An 18,367-nucleotide genomic window follows, 5' to 3' on the forward strand; every position below is an offset into this window, starting at 1 on the left:
GGGGGGGGGAAGGCAAACTCTGAAGAAACTTTCATGCAAGCTTGTATAAGCCAAAAGCATTTTTACAAAGTACCACACCTTCATTAATTTGCTAATAATACACGCAAGTGGAATTGACGATTTGGCTAACCTGCTAAGTGTGCCACGTACGATCCCATCTGCCTGACACTCCAGTGGGCAAAAAAAACCCTTCCCGAGAAGTTCGGCCATTAGGAACCCACCATCGGCATTTTTCAATTTTCGGAAAGCTCGAGGCGGTGGCCGCGCCGGCCGTACGCCACCAACGCGGCACACGCAGGGCTGGCGGTAGCCCGCGGGGTCGCCCGCCAGCCACTCACGCACCTGGCTGGCCGGTGAATACGGTGAATCCCGTCTGTTACCATGGCAGCCTGATCTAATTACATGACTGATCAGGGCTGGAGTAAGCGCGCTGAAAGCCTGCACCGCTGACATGTCGCTACATGATGAGAGAGACAGACAGACAGCCGAGCACGGAGGAAAACCTATCGACCTCTGCCTTACGTAAAAAGTGAGGAGATTACAGCCACCCTTTCAAAATAGCTGCTGCCCGTAAAATACCGGGCCAGTTTCACGAATACATTAGGTGCCATAACGTACAATTACTACTATTATCTTGCAGCATCACAAAAATAACTACGGCGCAATATTTTCCCTGGCCATTCTCAATTTCCCTCTCCCCCATTCATAACCATTGCTCCATATGACAAAACTGCACCGTCTCTATCACCCTAACAGAAAGAGATTAACATGAAGCCAGGATTTTCCTTTAGGGGACGGTTTCATTCGAAACTGAAATTAAAAGTCCTTGACTTACCAGTGTGTCAGCAGAGTAACTCACTATGCCTGACCGTATCTGACACGTAAAGTAACCATTACTGCATAAAATACATAACCATGAGCGTTAAAGGTTAAAGTGTAAGCTGTGTTACAAAATATGAATTTCTTTACCATATGAAAGGGAAAAGGTCTCCGGCAAAGGTCATCTACCTGCACACCCTTCCCGATCTGTACACAGAAATCATATATAAAAAGGAAGGTTTTACAAACCTAGATTTCTTCGTCTGGTCGTGAAAGAAATGCTTAAAATTTTTCCCCAATTCTATCTGGAGTTCGGGCTCATAGGGGAGAGATGCTGCTCGGAGGAGACCCTATTACACAGCATACGGTAAACAAAATAAAAATAGCCCGTCGCTCTCGTTGTCTACACAGTGCATTATATAACGGGCTTCCGACTTGTTTTCTTTTCTATTATTACTCTTCAGTAATTCCTCCTCTTCAATAACATGTAAATCGCTCCCAATTCTGTCATTTTATTATTATCGCTATTACTATTACAGTGGGAGCTAACGCTTTTCCAGCACGCTTTAATTTAGACTTTAATATTCTCAGGAATCACATTGACGGATTCAGCACCCACAACCGTACACGGGGTCATTTATTTGTTTTTCTACCGGTAAATTACGATGCCTTAGGGTAAAAAAAAAACCAAAGAAAAAAACCAAACCACAACCAACCAACCCCAAACCCCCCGCAACCCAACCACCCCCAGCCGACCCAAGCAAACCCGGAGGCGACGGGGGATCGGTGAGCGGCAGGAGGGCAGCGGCCGCCGCTGGAGACGAACGGAGCCCCGGGGCGGCGGCGGCGGGGAACTCCAGCCCCGCTTCCCCTCGGGACGCCGCCGGCCGGACCCCACAGTCGCGGGCGGGCAGTGGGGCGGCGGCGCCCCGGCGCCCCCTTCCCCCATCCCTCCCGCCCCGTCCCTCCCGGCAGTACCGGGTGGCGTCTGCAGCCGGTCTGGGCCCTGAGTAAAGCGGAGCGGGGCTGCTGCCGGGCACATCCCAGCGCCAGCGCCGCCTCCCCCGCCGCCGCCTCCTCCTCGCTTCATTCACCCTCCGGCAGCCGCCCAGCCCCGTACTACATACGCCGTGCGGCGGCGGCGACCGGCCCTGCCGGTGACCGGCCCCGCCGGGTCCGCCCGGCGTACGCGCCCCGCACGGCCCCCCCCGCACCGCGCCGCGCCGACCGCGCACGCACACACACGGCACCGCACCGGCACCGCACCCTCCGCACAGACACACGGCACGGTACCCACACACACGCACCGCACCGGCCTCGCACCCCCCGCACACACACACACACGGCACGGCACGGTACCCGCACACACGCACCGGCACCGCACACACGCACGCAAACACGCACGCACCGCAGCCCCCACGCACACACACACACCCTACACACCACACACGCACCGGCACCGCACCCTCCCCCCCCCCCCCCGCATACACAAGCACACGCGCAGTCTCACACACCCCGAGGCCGCCGCCGCACCGGGGGCAGCTGCGACTCGCAAAATGTCCACCGTCCCCGCGGCCACCCACACCCCGCCTGGGCCAGGGGGAAGCGGGAGGGAGGGAGGGGGGGGGTGAGGAAGGAGGAAGGAGCGGGGCGGGGGGGGGTAGGGCTGTACGAGCGGCTCCCGCCGCGGGGCCGCCCCGGCCCCCCGCTCCCTCCCGTGTCCCCGCATCCCCACTCCGCTCCCTGAGCGGCGCCCTCGGCCATTTCGCGGCCGCCCCCTTCTCCCTCCCTGCCTCCCTCTCCCCTCAGGGCCGGGCCCGCGGCGGACCGGGGGCGGCCACAGCGAAACGGGCTGCAGCCCCGTGGCGGGGTGGGCAGAGTGCTCCCCTTCCCCCTCAGCCCCGTGTTTTTCCAGCTGGAAATCGCCGGCGGTTTTTAGTCTAAACAAGGGAAGAAGCCGGGGGCGGGTGGGGGGGGGGGAGCACTCTGCCCACCCCGCCACGGGGCTGCAGCCCGTTTCGCTGTGGCCGCCCCCGGCCCGCCGCGGGCCCGGCCCTGAGGGCAGAGGGAGGCAGAACGCAGAGGAGGAAAAAAAAAACCACTTACTGTAAAGTGTCAGTGGAGGTGGGGTTGGCGGGGGTGGGGGGTCAGAGAGAGACTCGCACACAAATGTCTTCCTAGCTGATCACGGGGCTTGGGTCTGCTTTTTGTTTGTTTGGCTTTTTTCCTTCCCCCTGCAGTGACACAGGTCCGGGATGTCTCCACCACTGTAGTAGAAATGATGTCTGCGGTACAGCGCTCGCTCCCTCTCCGCTCTCCAGCATGTAAATGGGTAATAGAAGCCAAATATGGAGCAGTTGGCTGCCTCTGTAACAGCTCAAGGATCCTACTTCATGCAAAAGGCGGGGGGGGAGGGGGGGAGAGAAGGGAGGAGGAGGAGGAGGCAAGGCAACACTCTGGCAGTCGGCCAAGAGAGCCACACAGATTATTGCATACGCACGGCACCGCCGGGCCAAGGCGGCCTTTAACCCTTTGCGGGCCGCCGCACGCTGCCCGGGGGCGGGGAGAGGGGCTGGGGGCTCGCCTCGACACTTACCTCCTCCGTCCCCTTGTAACACTTCAAAGGCCAGGCTGGCTCTCTACGGTGGGATTAATCCCTGCGCACGCCAATGTTCCAGAGAAGTCCCCGCTCCTGTAGCAGGCTGCGTCGCGGGGCTCTCAAATCACTTTGCAGGCGGAAAGAAATGAGATGGGGAGGGGAAAAAGAAAAAAAAAAAAAACAACCCAACCCCAAACCTATATTGTTTAAGGGGGAAGAAACAGCTAGCGACGTGTGCTGTCCTTCAGAAATGGCAGGGAATGCTGGTTTAAAGGATGCATGAAAATCAGTTGCTCAGTCAAGGCTGGTCTGTCTCTCTAAGGGAGGAAATAAAACTGTGCTGGAAACCAGGGAATGCTCTGAAGCAGCCTCTGCGAGAGTCAGAAGAGGGTGATTTTATTTAAGATGCCATATTGCATTTCGCTGAGGAGAACTGTGAAGTGATTTAGAGCAAGAGCCTGCATCCCACTCCCTTTTTCTGAATTAGTTTTATTTATCCGGATCCTTGGCATATGCTTGAGCTGCTTTGTAGAAAGTACCTTCCACTTCATTCAGACCAAAGAGGCTCTGACTCATACCGTCACTGAACTACAAGACAGGCAGGGCTGAACCACGCATGTTTGGGTACTAACTCCCTCTGGATTCCTCAGCACTGGTTTCATCAAAGATCCCTTTGCATCTCTCCCAGTTGTATGCAGACCACTTCTCCCGAACTTCCCCCACCCCCCACCAACTATGGCAACTTACACTTCCCTGGCACTCCAGCGTCAGTGTGTTACTCTCTTACTTCTCTCAGCGCAGGTGTCTGCAAGTGCCATAAACTGCAGTGATGGGCAAGTAACAAGCACAGATGCAGAACAGAGACCAGAGAAAATATCCTCCTTCTGGAATGTCTCAGTCTGGTCTTCATGTTAAAAAAATTTTAAAAACAAACCAAACAAACAAGCCCCCCATACCCCCAAAAATAATTGGGTACAATTAGGTACATAAGGTACAATTTAGAGAAATGAAACGAATTATGAAAGCAATGAATGGGATGAATGCAGCCAAAGGATAGGGGGATGGTATTTTTGCATGCAACCTGTCAATGGTCCATGAGAAGCCATTCACTCTCTGCTTTGGCATCAGGAAGAGAAGTAGAGCACAGAGGAGGCCTCTCCCCACCCCAAGGACATTGCAAAAAAATGTTGCATAAATACCAAAGCCTGTTACATGCCAGCTCCAAGGAGCTGGACATTGTGGGGTCCCTGGCCTCAGAAAGGCCTGAGATGTGCGCTCCATGTAACATGGCCATCCAGATCAATCTGTTTATTGCAGCTTGTACCAATTTGCCATAACAGTAAGCTCCAAGGTAACAGGTTTCTAGCAGGTATACCTCCTGTGTGTGTTATATATTAGCATTGGGTTTTAGCTGCAAATTCCAGAGTCTAGATGCCAAGTACCCTAGGACTCAACCTGCCGTAATGAAGATCAGCAAAGTAGTCCCTTCTATAAAGGACTGTACTAGCTCACTGTAATTGCTAAAGAACATAGTAATAACCTTGTAAGCTGCAGTGTTCTGGATTTAGAGTTGATACTGTAATACAGACTAGCTTTATGAAACACAAGGATCTTTTACCACAGCACCTCCTGTATCTTTAGTTTGGCTTCACTATGAAAATCAGTATGATTTTCTGTTCTAGCAGTGATGTGGAGACAGAAGCAGCAACAAGCCAAGATATCTGGACAAATATGCCGCTCAGTACTACGAGAGAGTGAATCTACAGCAGCAAAGCGGATAGCAAAATTATATTCACCCAGCTAATGTAAGGTTCATTGATTTAATAAAAGGAACCAAGAGAAAAAGACTGGAGATTACTGAAAATCAAGTGAAAGCCCTGGAGAAGCTGAAAACCCATCATCAAGGTTCAATTCAGAGTACAAGGCATTCTGTCTGCCACCCATTTTATTCCAGTAGTACAGAGTGTTACCTCAGGAGAAAGGAATCTTTCCTTCTCAAACATTCACCTTGCCAAGAGGTGTGGCACACGAAGAGAAAGAGAAGCCACATTCATGCCGAAGCAAGCTTTGGGCAACTTTCCCTTCTGCAGCAGGCTCATGTAAGAGGCTTGTGTGTTGCTCCACTCTGTGGCTATGGTGTTTGCCTCAGGGCCCTCATTTTTTGCCACACTCCATGCTCTAGGCTTTTATATCTTTGTCTGTGTTTCTGCTTCAGAGTAGAAAAGAGACCCACAAAATGTAAGTCCATTGTAAATTAAAGCAACAGTGCTTTCCTGAGCCAGCAGGCACTTAACCCACGGCTCTGGGAAGTGCCACAACCGCCACCAGCCATGTCAGGTTCATGAGCCACTCTCACCTCTGTTCTGACTTAATACGTGTTGGTTGCATTAACGGATGAGGGGACCATGCCTCTATGAACATGGCCTAACACACGGGATATACAACCATGTCATAAGACATCCTTGTGCTTCTGCAGCTCCCCTGCCAAGCGCCTACACTGGGCCTCAATATACTCCCTCCACAAAGGATTCCACAAAACATCAAGGTGATGATGAAGGCAAGTGAGTGGGACACAAGAACCTACACAGACTCAAGCGTTTTTATTTACTGCTGGTGATGTGCTGAAAGTGATAGGACTCCCAGGAGAATATAGTACTGACCAAAAGATACTAAACAATTTGACATGCAAGATGCACACTGTCTAGAAGAAGCTGGTTTTCAATTCACTAGTTGTAATGTGCCATCTACCCAGCATGTTTTATACAATTAATAGTATCTATAAAAAATGGGAGAATAAGAGGCATAATAAGTTGGATTTTTTTTTTTTTTTTGTAAAACACTAGCATTCAGGGAAATGCAGTGATTGACAGTGTATTGAGTGTGAAAAGTAATCTCACAATTATTGATTGTTACATTTCAAGTCTTCAATCTGTCATAAAATGACATTGTTGGTCTCATTACAGCCTCTAGTGGACAGTAGTAATCCACCTCAGAGACCTGTCATACTATTTGCTCTAATGACAAGCATTATCAAGGCAGAGGTTACTCCGAGAGAACATGAACATCCAGTTCATTCTTATCCACCAGCAAAAAGGAATTTTGAATACAATCATAGGTTTGCTGTCATTGCTCGTAAGGTGCCTTGCTTTACACTTCAGGTATTAGCATTGGCTTGTAAATACACAGAGAAGTTCTGCTATTCATTTCAGCTTCTGACAGCTTTCATAAAACTAAATTAATCTCAAATATTTTTATAACAGAAAATATTGGTTGCCATGTTTTTGGCTTAAGTAAGATGTTTTTAATCCAACTCAGAATCCGCCGACTGTCCAATTCACCTCCTATCTATTTATAGCCCTCTCACATTCAGAAAATTTTTGCTAATGCAGTTATTTTCATTATTATTTCAGACATATGCAGCTGATTTAAGGTATTTTAACAGCTTTAACAAATGAGAAACTATAATTTGGATTACAGCTGGCTAATTAAGGTATGCTTTCCTCAGAAAAGTTAAAAATATACACAATCTGAACAATAATGTGTTTGGACTATATTCTTTAAGTGCCACTTGTGTGAACGTAACAAAATATGACTAATGTCTTTAATTTTTGTGTATTCACATAGAAATGAGTGTATGCCCTGTCAAAACAGAGCTGTTGATGATGTTCTCTCTGTGATTGTCTTCAAACTCTGTGATTGTCTTCAAATGCAAAGAATTTAGATTGGTAGACACAGAGAGCCAATGCTGTCTCTTTAAAACCACAAGTATCTAATGCAAATTAACATTTAGTGAAAGGAAAGCAAAGCATTCATGAAAACCAAGCAAGTATGTAGTACTACACTGTGATTTAAAGAGAAAAATCTTATCGTCTAAAATGGTGGTTCTTTGCAAGTGAATTCAAAGGAAAGGCTGCCCTTAAATTTTTTATTTTACCACACTGTGGCTAGGTAGGGGTTGTCGAGTGATGAAAAAATCATTATTGGTCATGCCTTACAGTTTAGGTAATGGGATATTTAGGTTAAAAAAATGTTTACCTTATCATTGTCCTGATTTTTTCAAAGAAGCAATCAAGTTCTCTTTAAATAACAATAGCTTCAATGGCTTTAAAGTAACAATAGGTCCTTAGATGGAGATCTGAAATGAGATGCTGTCTTTTTGTTGTTGCTTTCTTAAAACTGGGCAAAGCAATTCATCGGGGAATTAAGAAAACAGAACACTCTTCTAAAGTCTTAAAATCGAGCCTGATTTAGTCTTTTGAATAAGAGGTCAGTCAGTTACAAGTCACTGCTCAGAAGAGAAGATCAGTTAACCTACCAGTGACCACACCAGGATGGACCACAGCCACAGCTAGCCCCAAGATGTTGCAACCAGTGGAAAATAAAAGTGCTCAGCCCTTCTCTAGGTGTGCTTAACTGGTCTAGACACCTATCACATAATAACTACTATATCCTGTTAGGTGCTTTATGGCCAGTGTTCTTCATCTATCTGAGGTCTCAATCTGTGTCCTGGCTTCCATGTATCTCCCCTGACATTGCAGCTACCCACATGGCGGGTGTGAACAGAAGGGCCAAGCACAAAGGGAAACTAAACTCTGTCTTATTCCTAGAAGTGATCACTTCATCTTGGGGTTAAAGTACACCAGCAGAGCACAGAAGGGAAGCTCTGCACTGCAGAAATGCTTTGTTTCCAGGGATGTCAAGGCAGTGCGGTTAACAAGGATTAACATTCAACCAGCCTCAGGAGAATTTGCCAGCCATTGTCTGGGAGAGGGCTCTCAGGTGCTAGCAGGGAGCAGCCAGAGACCACACGCCCTTGTAAGAGACACATGTTGTCCTGTCCCTTAAAATCATACCTGGTACAGAGACTTACCTGGGAGTTCACTTACCAGGGTTTTTTCTGTCTCTTAAGGGCATTATGGTCTAGACAGATTAGATTAGCATCTACTCTGTAAACACTTAAGAGTTGGGAAATATCTCTTGACCTTTCTTAAAACATCTTACCTGCATATAAGGCAGTGTGGTTCCCAAAACCTCTTAGTCTCTCTGATCAATGCTATACAAGCTTTGATAAGTGCAGTGAGTTTTTATGGGAGGAGGGGAATGAGCTAGAATGGACTGGTTACCTGTTTGAACAGACATAGAAATTGAAAACATGGATTTTTGACTCCTAAATCCTTTAATGGCCCCAACTGAGCTTTTCTGGTCTACTGAATGAATCCTTCCTACCTCATGGATCACTGACCTACCAGACCTCCCAAGCCACTGTGCTCAATCCTGCTGCCAAGTCTGCTCTTTTTGTTCACATGCTAAAAATCTTCTATGTTGTGTTGAGAAAAGGCACAGCTTATGAATGACAGCTATTTTCTACTCTCACTGTCTCTACCTCTTCACAAAATATATACACATGGGCCTTTGCCCCAAAGCTGTCATGCAAATTCAGAAGTCTGGTTTACCAAAGTCATCCAATATGGGTAAGTTTGGGTGCATGCCTCGGTTTCAAGACAGTGAGAAGTGCAAGCTGCTTAATGTTCAAGACCAAAGTTAGTTTGTATCTATATTTTCTTCAAAAAGAAAACTAATAACTAATACAGTATTAACCAGAAAGACAGTAACGGTTCTGAAATATAGGCATCATTCACACAGGAAAGAGATGTATTTCTTTGTTTTCAAAAGATATTACACAGCAAAAAAAATGCAGTCACCTGATGCACAGGAATGAAGACTTTGAACGGTTCCTGAACATCAAACAAAAATTTAAATGGGATAATTTTGGTATGAAATAATTGCTATATCCCCTTATATTTGACTCATGGTTGGGAAATCACCAGGCAGAGATGGACAACAGGCATCACAGGGTATTGCCTGGAGGGTAGGAAGTCCTCAGCCTGCAAGGCTTTGACCAACAACCTAAGTGAGCATGGTAAACATTTAACCTTTAATTCATCCAATTAAAAGCTGGGAGGGTATTTTCATGTTTCTTCTGCAAGGTGACAGGTATATGCATACAGAACCCTAAGAATACATAGTTTAAAATAAAATGTCCTGGGAAAAGTCACAGGAGGCCTGAGGGAGGATATTACTTTAAATCAGAGTTATTTCAGCTTGTGCAGGCCATTTTATAACTAGACTGGCATAACTTTTGACTTCTTACTGCACAGAGGCAGCATCTTTCCCTCAGAGATCTGCCAGATCCTCATGTTCTCTCTTTACCCTTCAGCGGAGTCCTTTCTACTAACGGCAATAAAGGTTCTCATATTGACTGAGATGTCATATCATGTCTCTCTCTTTCACCCTACCCAGTTTTTCCACAGAAGAGCTCCCATTTATGCCTGTCTTACTCTGCTTGATCTGTCATTGGTCTGCTCTCATATCATCCTCATATGATATTATCAATTTATTTATATTTAAGGTAATGAAGGATACCCATTCAAACCTCTAGCAGCCCTGAGACACAGCAATTACAAGCAAAATGCAACAGTGTGAAAGAAGTTTTATCAAAAGGAACTTACCTGGGCAACCAGGTAGACCAGAAACACCTGTCTGCTGAAAGCCCATCTCTAGTCTTCTCCTAAAGTGGGTGGGTTTTTGCCTCAGGGCCTCTTCAAAGATCATGAAATTCAAACTCTTGTGAAGTGTAGGTTCTATCACATGGATAGATTTGCTCATGCATGGACTGTTTTGTCATGGGGTCAAGTATAGCCAAGAGAATGGAGTGGACACCTAGGGGCAGGACCATCTTACGACCAGCTTTCCTACTCAAGAGACACTAGTTCTGAAACATATCTCACTATAGAGTTTTCACAATTTATACTCTCATAGAATCATTAAGGTTGGAAAAGACTTTTAAGATCATCAAGTCCAAATCATCAGCCCAGCACCACCACCATGTTCACCATTAAATCATGTCCTCAATGCCATAGCCATACATTTTTTGAATGCTTTCCAGCTATAGTGACTGCACCACATCCCTTGGCAGTCTGTTCCAATTCTTTCAACACTTTCAGTAAAAAAATCTTTCCTAATGTCCAATTCTAAACCTCCCCTGGTGCAACTTGAAGCCATTTCTTCTTGTCTTGGGAGTCCTCTCATCATCTTTGTGCAAGAGGACATAAGAACGGCCACACAGTGGCCGTAGGACAACAGTGGTCATAAGCAAATGCTTAGGGAGACATGGGCATTATATACTACTTTCTCCACATACTTACCAGGCTCCCACTATATTCAGCTTAAGGTACCTCCTGAGCAGAATGTGGTTTCTGCCCATTTAGTGACCCTCAATGGATTTATCTCCCAAGATTTGTACAGTCTTCTCCACCAGCATGTGTGAATTGTAGCTATGTGCTAGGTCACGTTGCACAGGTCGAGTCCCTGATGCAGGAAGAATCCCCTCATCCTGCCTGCTTCATTCAGTGTTCCTAGCTCCTGCACTGAGACAGGGAATGGCCAGTCCCTACCCATACTCTCAATGCTACATAGATCTTTGCAGCCATCTATCATATTCCCCCTTCTTCCAAGCTGGAAATGTTCCAAAACCAGTCTGTTAGAGTCTTCATTGCTTCTGCTGCAATTCTTACCTGGTTTTGAGTCCCTCTGTCTTGGTCTTAGTCCTGATACATGTTCACTCCCTCTGTTCTTCTGCCTGCAGAAAAGCAATAGTAAAAATTGTCCTTTTATTCCACAGAACAGTGGTGAGACAGTGAAGTACAAGTATTATTACTATAAAAGCAATACAGAGGGCTCTCTTTTCCCAAGGCTTACCCAAGGACTCAGAAAAGCAACAATTCCACATATCAAGGACAAGAGAAAACAGTATCAATGTAAACAAAAAGAAACCCATGGTTCTATCTACATTTTCTTCATACTTGTTTAGCAACACAGACTGACTAAAACCCTTCCCATTTCGTAAACTACCTCTGTCAACCAGTCCATTCCAGTGTAAAAAATCAGAATTGATGGGACATCTCCCACCAATCTCAGATTATTTCACACACGTATATACATAACAGGTCTGAAAAATATGACATGTTATAAAAGTGGGAGTACCAGATGGCTTTCCTGCCATTTAATCTGTCTCTCCCTTTTCCATGATATATCTCATTTCTTAGGACATATATATTAAGTCATTTCCCTCCCTTACTTGGCCCATCTTCAGCTAGGTGTGTAAACTTGGTGTCTAATTTAAGGTGTACAAGTTGTCCCGTCCTCATAATGGTTCTGAATCATACATTTAAAGTGAGCTTTGTGCTTGAGGGCATGGCCTCATGAACATGTTATAGTGAGGCATTCAAGGGCGTGGATTTACAGGACACCAGCTACTCTGCAATAACTGCACAGATGAACACCCTTTGCCTGCTGGTAAATGCAAAGCTAGTTAGTCCGGAGAGAGACTCAGCCAGGATCACCTCTGCTCTTCCTGCTATTCCCTGAATGCTGCTCCTTTTGAAGTAAACATGATGGTTGCATATAGAGGCACCACCACCTCCCTCATCTCCAAAGTGATCCATCTCCAGACAGAGCTCAAACCATACCCCAGAATCTTCCAAACTGAAGTCATATTTAAAGGACCTTGCTACTCTTGTGTTATGACTTCAGCCTTTTTTTTTCATGTTTATATGACAGGATATATTCTTTGCAGTGTCTTCATCATGTGTCACATATATATAAGTCCTCTAATTCTTGAGCCCTCCTGTTTCCCCCTGCTGGTTAAAAATGCATAGCAGGGGGGAGCAGGGAGGGTAGGAAACGGCAAGCAATTCCTCAAACAATTCTGAGTCAAACCAGGTACCCACTTTGGGAGGAGGGAGCAGAGGGGACAGACCTTGTGAGTACTGAATACCAGTGGCTGCTGCCCCCAAGGGTATTTCTGAGAGCCTACAGGTATTGTTACACAACATATATACTTCATAGGGTCCTGAGCAGAGTTTATCAGCTGTACAGAAATTCCTGTATAGTTTATCATCTGGGCAAGCATCCCAGCACCAGTGTTGTCTCTTGCTAGAGTCTCTTCAGAGTATCAGAGGTTCCCAGGAACATTCCCAGAAGCTTTAAGCTCAGTATGAGTCACTGCCAAGTTGAACAGTTTCTTCGAGTCCGTTGTAGCAATCATCCTGAAAATTGCAGAAGAGGAGCTTGCAGGCTCTACAACTAAAGCCCTAAAAGGCTCAACTTGTACAAGAGTCACTGTCTGGCCTCCACAAACATTTATGTGAACCAAGACCCATTTATCTCAACCTTGCACACATTTAAGGTCTCTCCAATGAGATCACAAAATCTCCTTGTAGCTGGAAATGAAAGTTTTTCCTTTGGTGATTTTCTAAAATATTTTTTATTTTATATTCTAATAATCCCTCAGATCCCTAAATGAGGATCAGCACCCCTTTCCTGTTCAAACTAGAGGCTCAAGTCCCCAGGCAGTTTACAGCACAGGCACACAGGTCATGCTGTCTGCAGTAAATGATGCAGTGAAATACTCCATTATGTGATACATCTCTCAGAACAGTTACGTTCTGAGAAAAGACTGCGGTTTTGAGGCCAGCTGATTTTTCAGAAATGGCAAACAATAAGTGGGGCAAAAAGGTGGATTTCTCCAAAGGTGAAATAACAGTGTTTTCTTATTTCAACCTACAAAAATTATAATTTCCTGAAAACAAAACAAAACAAAAAATTCCAACAACCACCAAGCCACTTTTACTCTTGACGAATCTGCTACTCCCTCTTTATTTTGCTTTCTGAGGATTTGCCTTCTACATGTTCACATTTTTAATGCTTCTTACTAGCCAAGTAATGGATGACTTAAGTTCCAGTATATTGCTTTGTCTGAATCTGTTACTCTTAAAGTGGCACTTTCCTTTAGTAGCACATTGAATTAGTGTAGTTTATGGTCACTAGTTCCTAGATTCCCTCTAGTACTCAAATCTTCAATGAACAGAAAGATAAGTGTGAAGAATTTCCCAGCTTGAAATCCCTGCTGTCTGGACAACAGACCAAAAATTGGTTTTTAATTATTTCAAGACTTCGAACTCTGAATATCTGGCTGTATAATTAAAATCTGGATTGTTAAAATATACTGAAAATACATTTACCCTTAAAATGTTTCACCTGTTGGTTATTCTACTTCAAACTCTTCAACTCTGCAGTGTTACTATTTTGTTTTCTTTGATGTTTTTTCCTTCTAAGCTAACCCCAAAGAATTTCACTCTCACCCACCATGGGTATCAAGCTGTGGTTTGTTAGCATTTTAAGTATTTATGATATACAACTCTCTTTTGCTCTTCCCAACTTGTAGGAATTAATACCTTTTATGCACTGATTAATAGCCCTTCCTTATTGGTATTCCTTTTAGGAGAGTTAGGAATGACCACTAGATACTCATCTCCATCATTTGATAACACTGCTCCTGGTCTGGTGTATCACTCTTGTATAACGGTGGTTGGTATGTAAATACTCTTCTTAATCATCATCTTTTGTTTCAAGGATAAAACAAACAAAACAATAACAAAACCTCCTTTATTTTGCATGCTGGAAGCACATGCCATTAATATTAATTAATTTATTTATTTAAACTTGGTAAAAGCATTTGCTCTTAGGCTGGGAATGTGACTGCCAAGTTTACTGCCTGCAATTTGTTATGGCTCAGTAGTAAACTCCTGAAAATAGGAATTTGAAATGGAAATAGTGACAGGCCTTTTAACTACACTATAATAAGCAGGGTGGTTTATCCTGCATACTGTATGTCGTTACACAATGGCAGCCTATCATAATGTGCACAGAAAACAAACAGGGTCTCTTTAGATCACTCTCCTGGCTAAAACTGGGCAGACAGAGGAAGCAAAACAGGCTGGAAAGACAAAAGACTAGAAGGTCAAGAACACCACACCCAGATCTAAGCCCTTCTGTTACACAGTGGAGCACAGGGATCTTAGAGAACTTGCACTTGAATAAATTGACTTTGATCAGCTTGCCATAAAAAAAGAGGTGCAGCCTGCTATATTGCTAAAGGAGGTAAAGAAGGAAACTTGCCCATAGTCTTAGGCTGCAAATTAATGTACCTAGACGCACCCCGTTATGAAGAGCAAAGCTCCAAAAAGTATGTTTCTTGCAAACGTTTATCTGCTTGTAATAGTATGCTTCATGTAATTCTGCACATACAAAACACATGAACATTACAGCTGGTTTGCACAGTAGCTTTCCAGTGACAGTTGTAAAGTGTAATTTTTCAGAGTTGCTGAACTTCCAGAGTCCTAACAAGTCAACTGAGTTTCTCCTGATCTACACCTGTGTAAATGACAGCAGTACTGCATCTTTGTGAAAATAAAACACTGCTATTGCTTTTTACAAGGTATTTGACAACCAGGAAAATAACTGAATCATATGTGCAGAACAGAACAACAGAGTATCTGGGACTTGAACCGAGCACTTCTGCTCTGTAGAACACGTTTAAATGCCGTACATTGAAGTGCCACATCATGTCTATTTTTACTAATGGAGTTTACTTGCGTTTGGGCACTGTACCAGCTACTCAGCAAGTCCAGGAGATTAATGTAAAAGCCTCTCTGCATTTAGAAAGTATAGTCACTCTGGATTTACAGCTGCTTACTTTGAGGATGGCTGACTGCTGATCCTGATGTCTTTGAGCAACAGATGGTTTTCTGAGCTGCATTGATAATGCAAATGATATAATTTGCCTCTTAACATTAAAATAAAGTAGAAAGGCAGAATAAAAGAAAAAGAAATATATTCACCTTCTACAAGTAGCATACCTTAGTATACAGCGGGATAAGAAGAGGGGGAAGCCTAGTCAAAACTCAAGGAATAGTATTAGAAATTCACATGAGGACAAACTTGCATAAAATAACCCATCCTGATCTGGACTGTGAAAGTATTGGCCCTTGTAATGTTAGAATTTATAGCTGTAATCTTCTTAAGAGCTGCATGGCTCTTCTCACATGCAGGGAAAACAGATTTGATGTTTTTGAGATTAAAACTACTGAGCTGAACTTTGCTTGTTATTGGCCAGAAGCGTTTGGAAACCTAATAAAGCATTCCATTACAATCTTGGCATTTTAGTAACACAAAAGAAGTAGGCTTCTCAAAATATGAGTCCAAGGCAAAAGGACACTTTGGGGGGCAGGGGGAAAGATTGTGGAATTTGGATTTTAACAAAGTTTGCAATTACTTTAAAGCAGATCAAAGGAAACATGAGGTAGAGGGGAACAATAAGTGCTTGATGTAACTAGCAATGTGCAATTCTTTGTTGTTTATTACATTTGAAGACATTTTTTCATGTTCTTTTAAACCTCATACTTGCATGAGTCTATGAGTAGCTGGAAAAAGTACAACAGGTCACTGACTGGCTGTGTGGTCTCTAACAGGTAACGTGAGACCTGATTTCATAAAATTGTGAGGATCCACAACCACAGCTGAGATCGAGATGGGCTACTCATATTCTGGGCTTTAGATGATCAGCTTTACTCTGAAATAAAGAGCTCCATTAAAGCTGGCTAGGGTAAAATTTTAGGTGCACAGGAAGCCCATAGTAAACACAGTTTTGTACTTATAATCACTATATGGTTTGATTTGATCTATGAAGTCACAACTAAGGCTTCTGTAGAGAGAAGAATAATACTTGTGGAGATGGTATGATCTATGAGTTCAAAGCACGACTGAACAAGGGTTAGGATCTTATCAGCAGTGGTCAAACCTTGTATAGTACCATTTGGGCAAATGAGATGAGAGCTGCCTAGTGCCAGCTCACTGTCGAGAGCCCTTGCTTGCCTTCACCAAGGTACAGTACAAAGAAGCCTCATAAACTACAGCTTTTACTTTTCTCTGCAGGCAAACAAACAGACAGAAATAAAGACATATAATCAAGTTTAAAAGAAGTAAAGCTTCATAACCAGCCCTAAATACAAGTCTCTTGCTAGGGTTCATTGGAAAGGTTTGGGGTTTTGTCACAAGGCAAACAGCATTAATTCCAATGTGCTATGGAATTACTTTGTCTGTACTGACAAAGCCAACCATGAAAACTATGCTAGAATTTGCCTGTGTATGGTTGTAGCTAAATCAGATCTTCTAGATACATTCTCCTTACAGAATCAGGAAGTATGTAGGCTATCTTCTGGAAAACTTGTGGTTAAAACACTGGGAAGTCTGTAGGGATGATCAGGTAACAATCAAATGCCTACAAACAAATTTTAGCTGCATTTTACCCCACAAAGAGAACCAGAGTGTTGAACCTGGATCACACAGCTGGTGTGAATGAGTCCTGCACAAGCTCATCCCACTGTAGATTTCTGCACAGAATTCACTTATGCAATTCTATTTTCTGCCCTTTCAAAAGAAATTCCCCTTTACACAGCTGAACATTACTGGGTGCTCATAAACTGGCTGTTAACATGGCTGGTATGCTTTATTTTTTGTGGCACTAGCATATGAAGAGCTATCTACTGTAACAGATGCTCTTTGACTGCAAAATAACAGCACTCAGACTTAAACTGTAAATTATAAACAATCCCTCTCTAACTACAAAATGAATACACAGAATGGGGAGCCTTGTCAACTAAGATATTAGTAAATCAGGTTGAGGAAGACAAATTATTCACTAAAGCTAAAGTAACTAAAATTTTATTCAGTTAACATTACTGTCATTAGAGTTCTCCTGTTTTTTGCTGTAATTGGTAGATACGAAAGAGCGTAATTATAAGCAACACACAATAAAATCAGTTACATGTTTTCTTGCTATGGAAAAGCTACATAAAATGTTTCTGCTCTTCCTTTTTGTTAATTACTATCAGTAGAAAAGATGCTATATAAATGCTTACTACTGGTATGTGCCTGGCCACATCAAGACAGCCCTTTCCCAAGGGATTTCATAATTATTTTTTCTCCACCAAACCACAGACAGGACTGTGAATTAAAAGTGACCTTGATGGCCCAGTGGTGCAGCTGCCATGTATCTGATTATAAACTTACTGGTACTAATGCCAAGGAGAGGTGTCACAACATAAGCTGAAAATTAGTTTAAGCATAGTTTTCTTCACAGAATGTCCCTGGTAACCTGGCTGCAAGAAGCATTCAATGCACAAAGATTTTTTTTTTTTTTTTTTTTAAAGTTCAAAAAAATAAAGCATTCCTTTTACCTGGAGCTAGGTACACATGGGTACCTTATCTACGTCTTGACAGCATGTGTTAAAGAAGCAGGACTAGCTGAATGTCCCTCTCTCCTCTGAGAGCCAAATTTGCCTTCTTCCTCCTTCACAGATTAAGCAGTGAAGCACCAACCCCATCAGTTTTGCAGATGCCAGCTCAGAGTACACCCAGAGGCATATTTTGGGTGCTTAAAGAACTTCACAGCATTGAAAGACTTAGCTCAGGAAATGCAAAGGGTCAGGGCCTGCCCTCCAGAGCCTGACAAAAGGGTGTATGTATACACTGAGGAAGGAGGCTCCCTCTGTTGCACAGAGCTGGCTCCATGGTTCTTTCTCATCTCCCTAGAGATCCAGTGTATTTGTACGCAAGTTAGGAGGAAACCAGCAGACTAGTTAGCATGCAGGGGGATTTGGTGGTCTCAGTGAAGATTGCTTTAGGTAACATAGCAAAAGGGCCTCCTAATGTGGGATCCAACCCAGCCACAGTTTGGATGGTGGGAAAGCCTCTCAGTCCCCACTTGTTACAGCTGACCAGTCTCATCTTAATGCACAGAACAAACTCACTATGCAAATATGCCATGATGGGCAGTTTGTGCCCATGATGCAAGCTATACCCAAACAAGCAGAAGGGTCATAAAATAAGGATTAAAGTTCAACAAGGAGGCTGATAATGAAGAAGCCTACCTAGCCTATGCCCTATTCTAGCCAATGTTATGTCATCTTCTAATTTTAGAACCGCTGACAGTTCTTCCCAGACCAGAAGTTGACAAGAGGTTGAGTAATGCCAATGTCCTTAAATCTT

Source organism: Corvus kubaryi, unplaced genomic scaffold, assembly GCF_017639235.1.
Source record: "Corvus kubaryi isolate FWS band 111438036 unplaced genomic scaffold, C.kubaryi_AGA036_p1.0 69, whole genome shotgun sequence".
Lineage (NCBI taxonomy): Eukaryota > Metazoa > Chordata > Aves > Passeriformes > Corvidae > Corvus > Corvus kubaryi.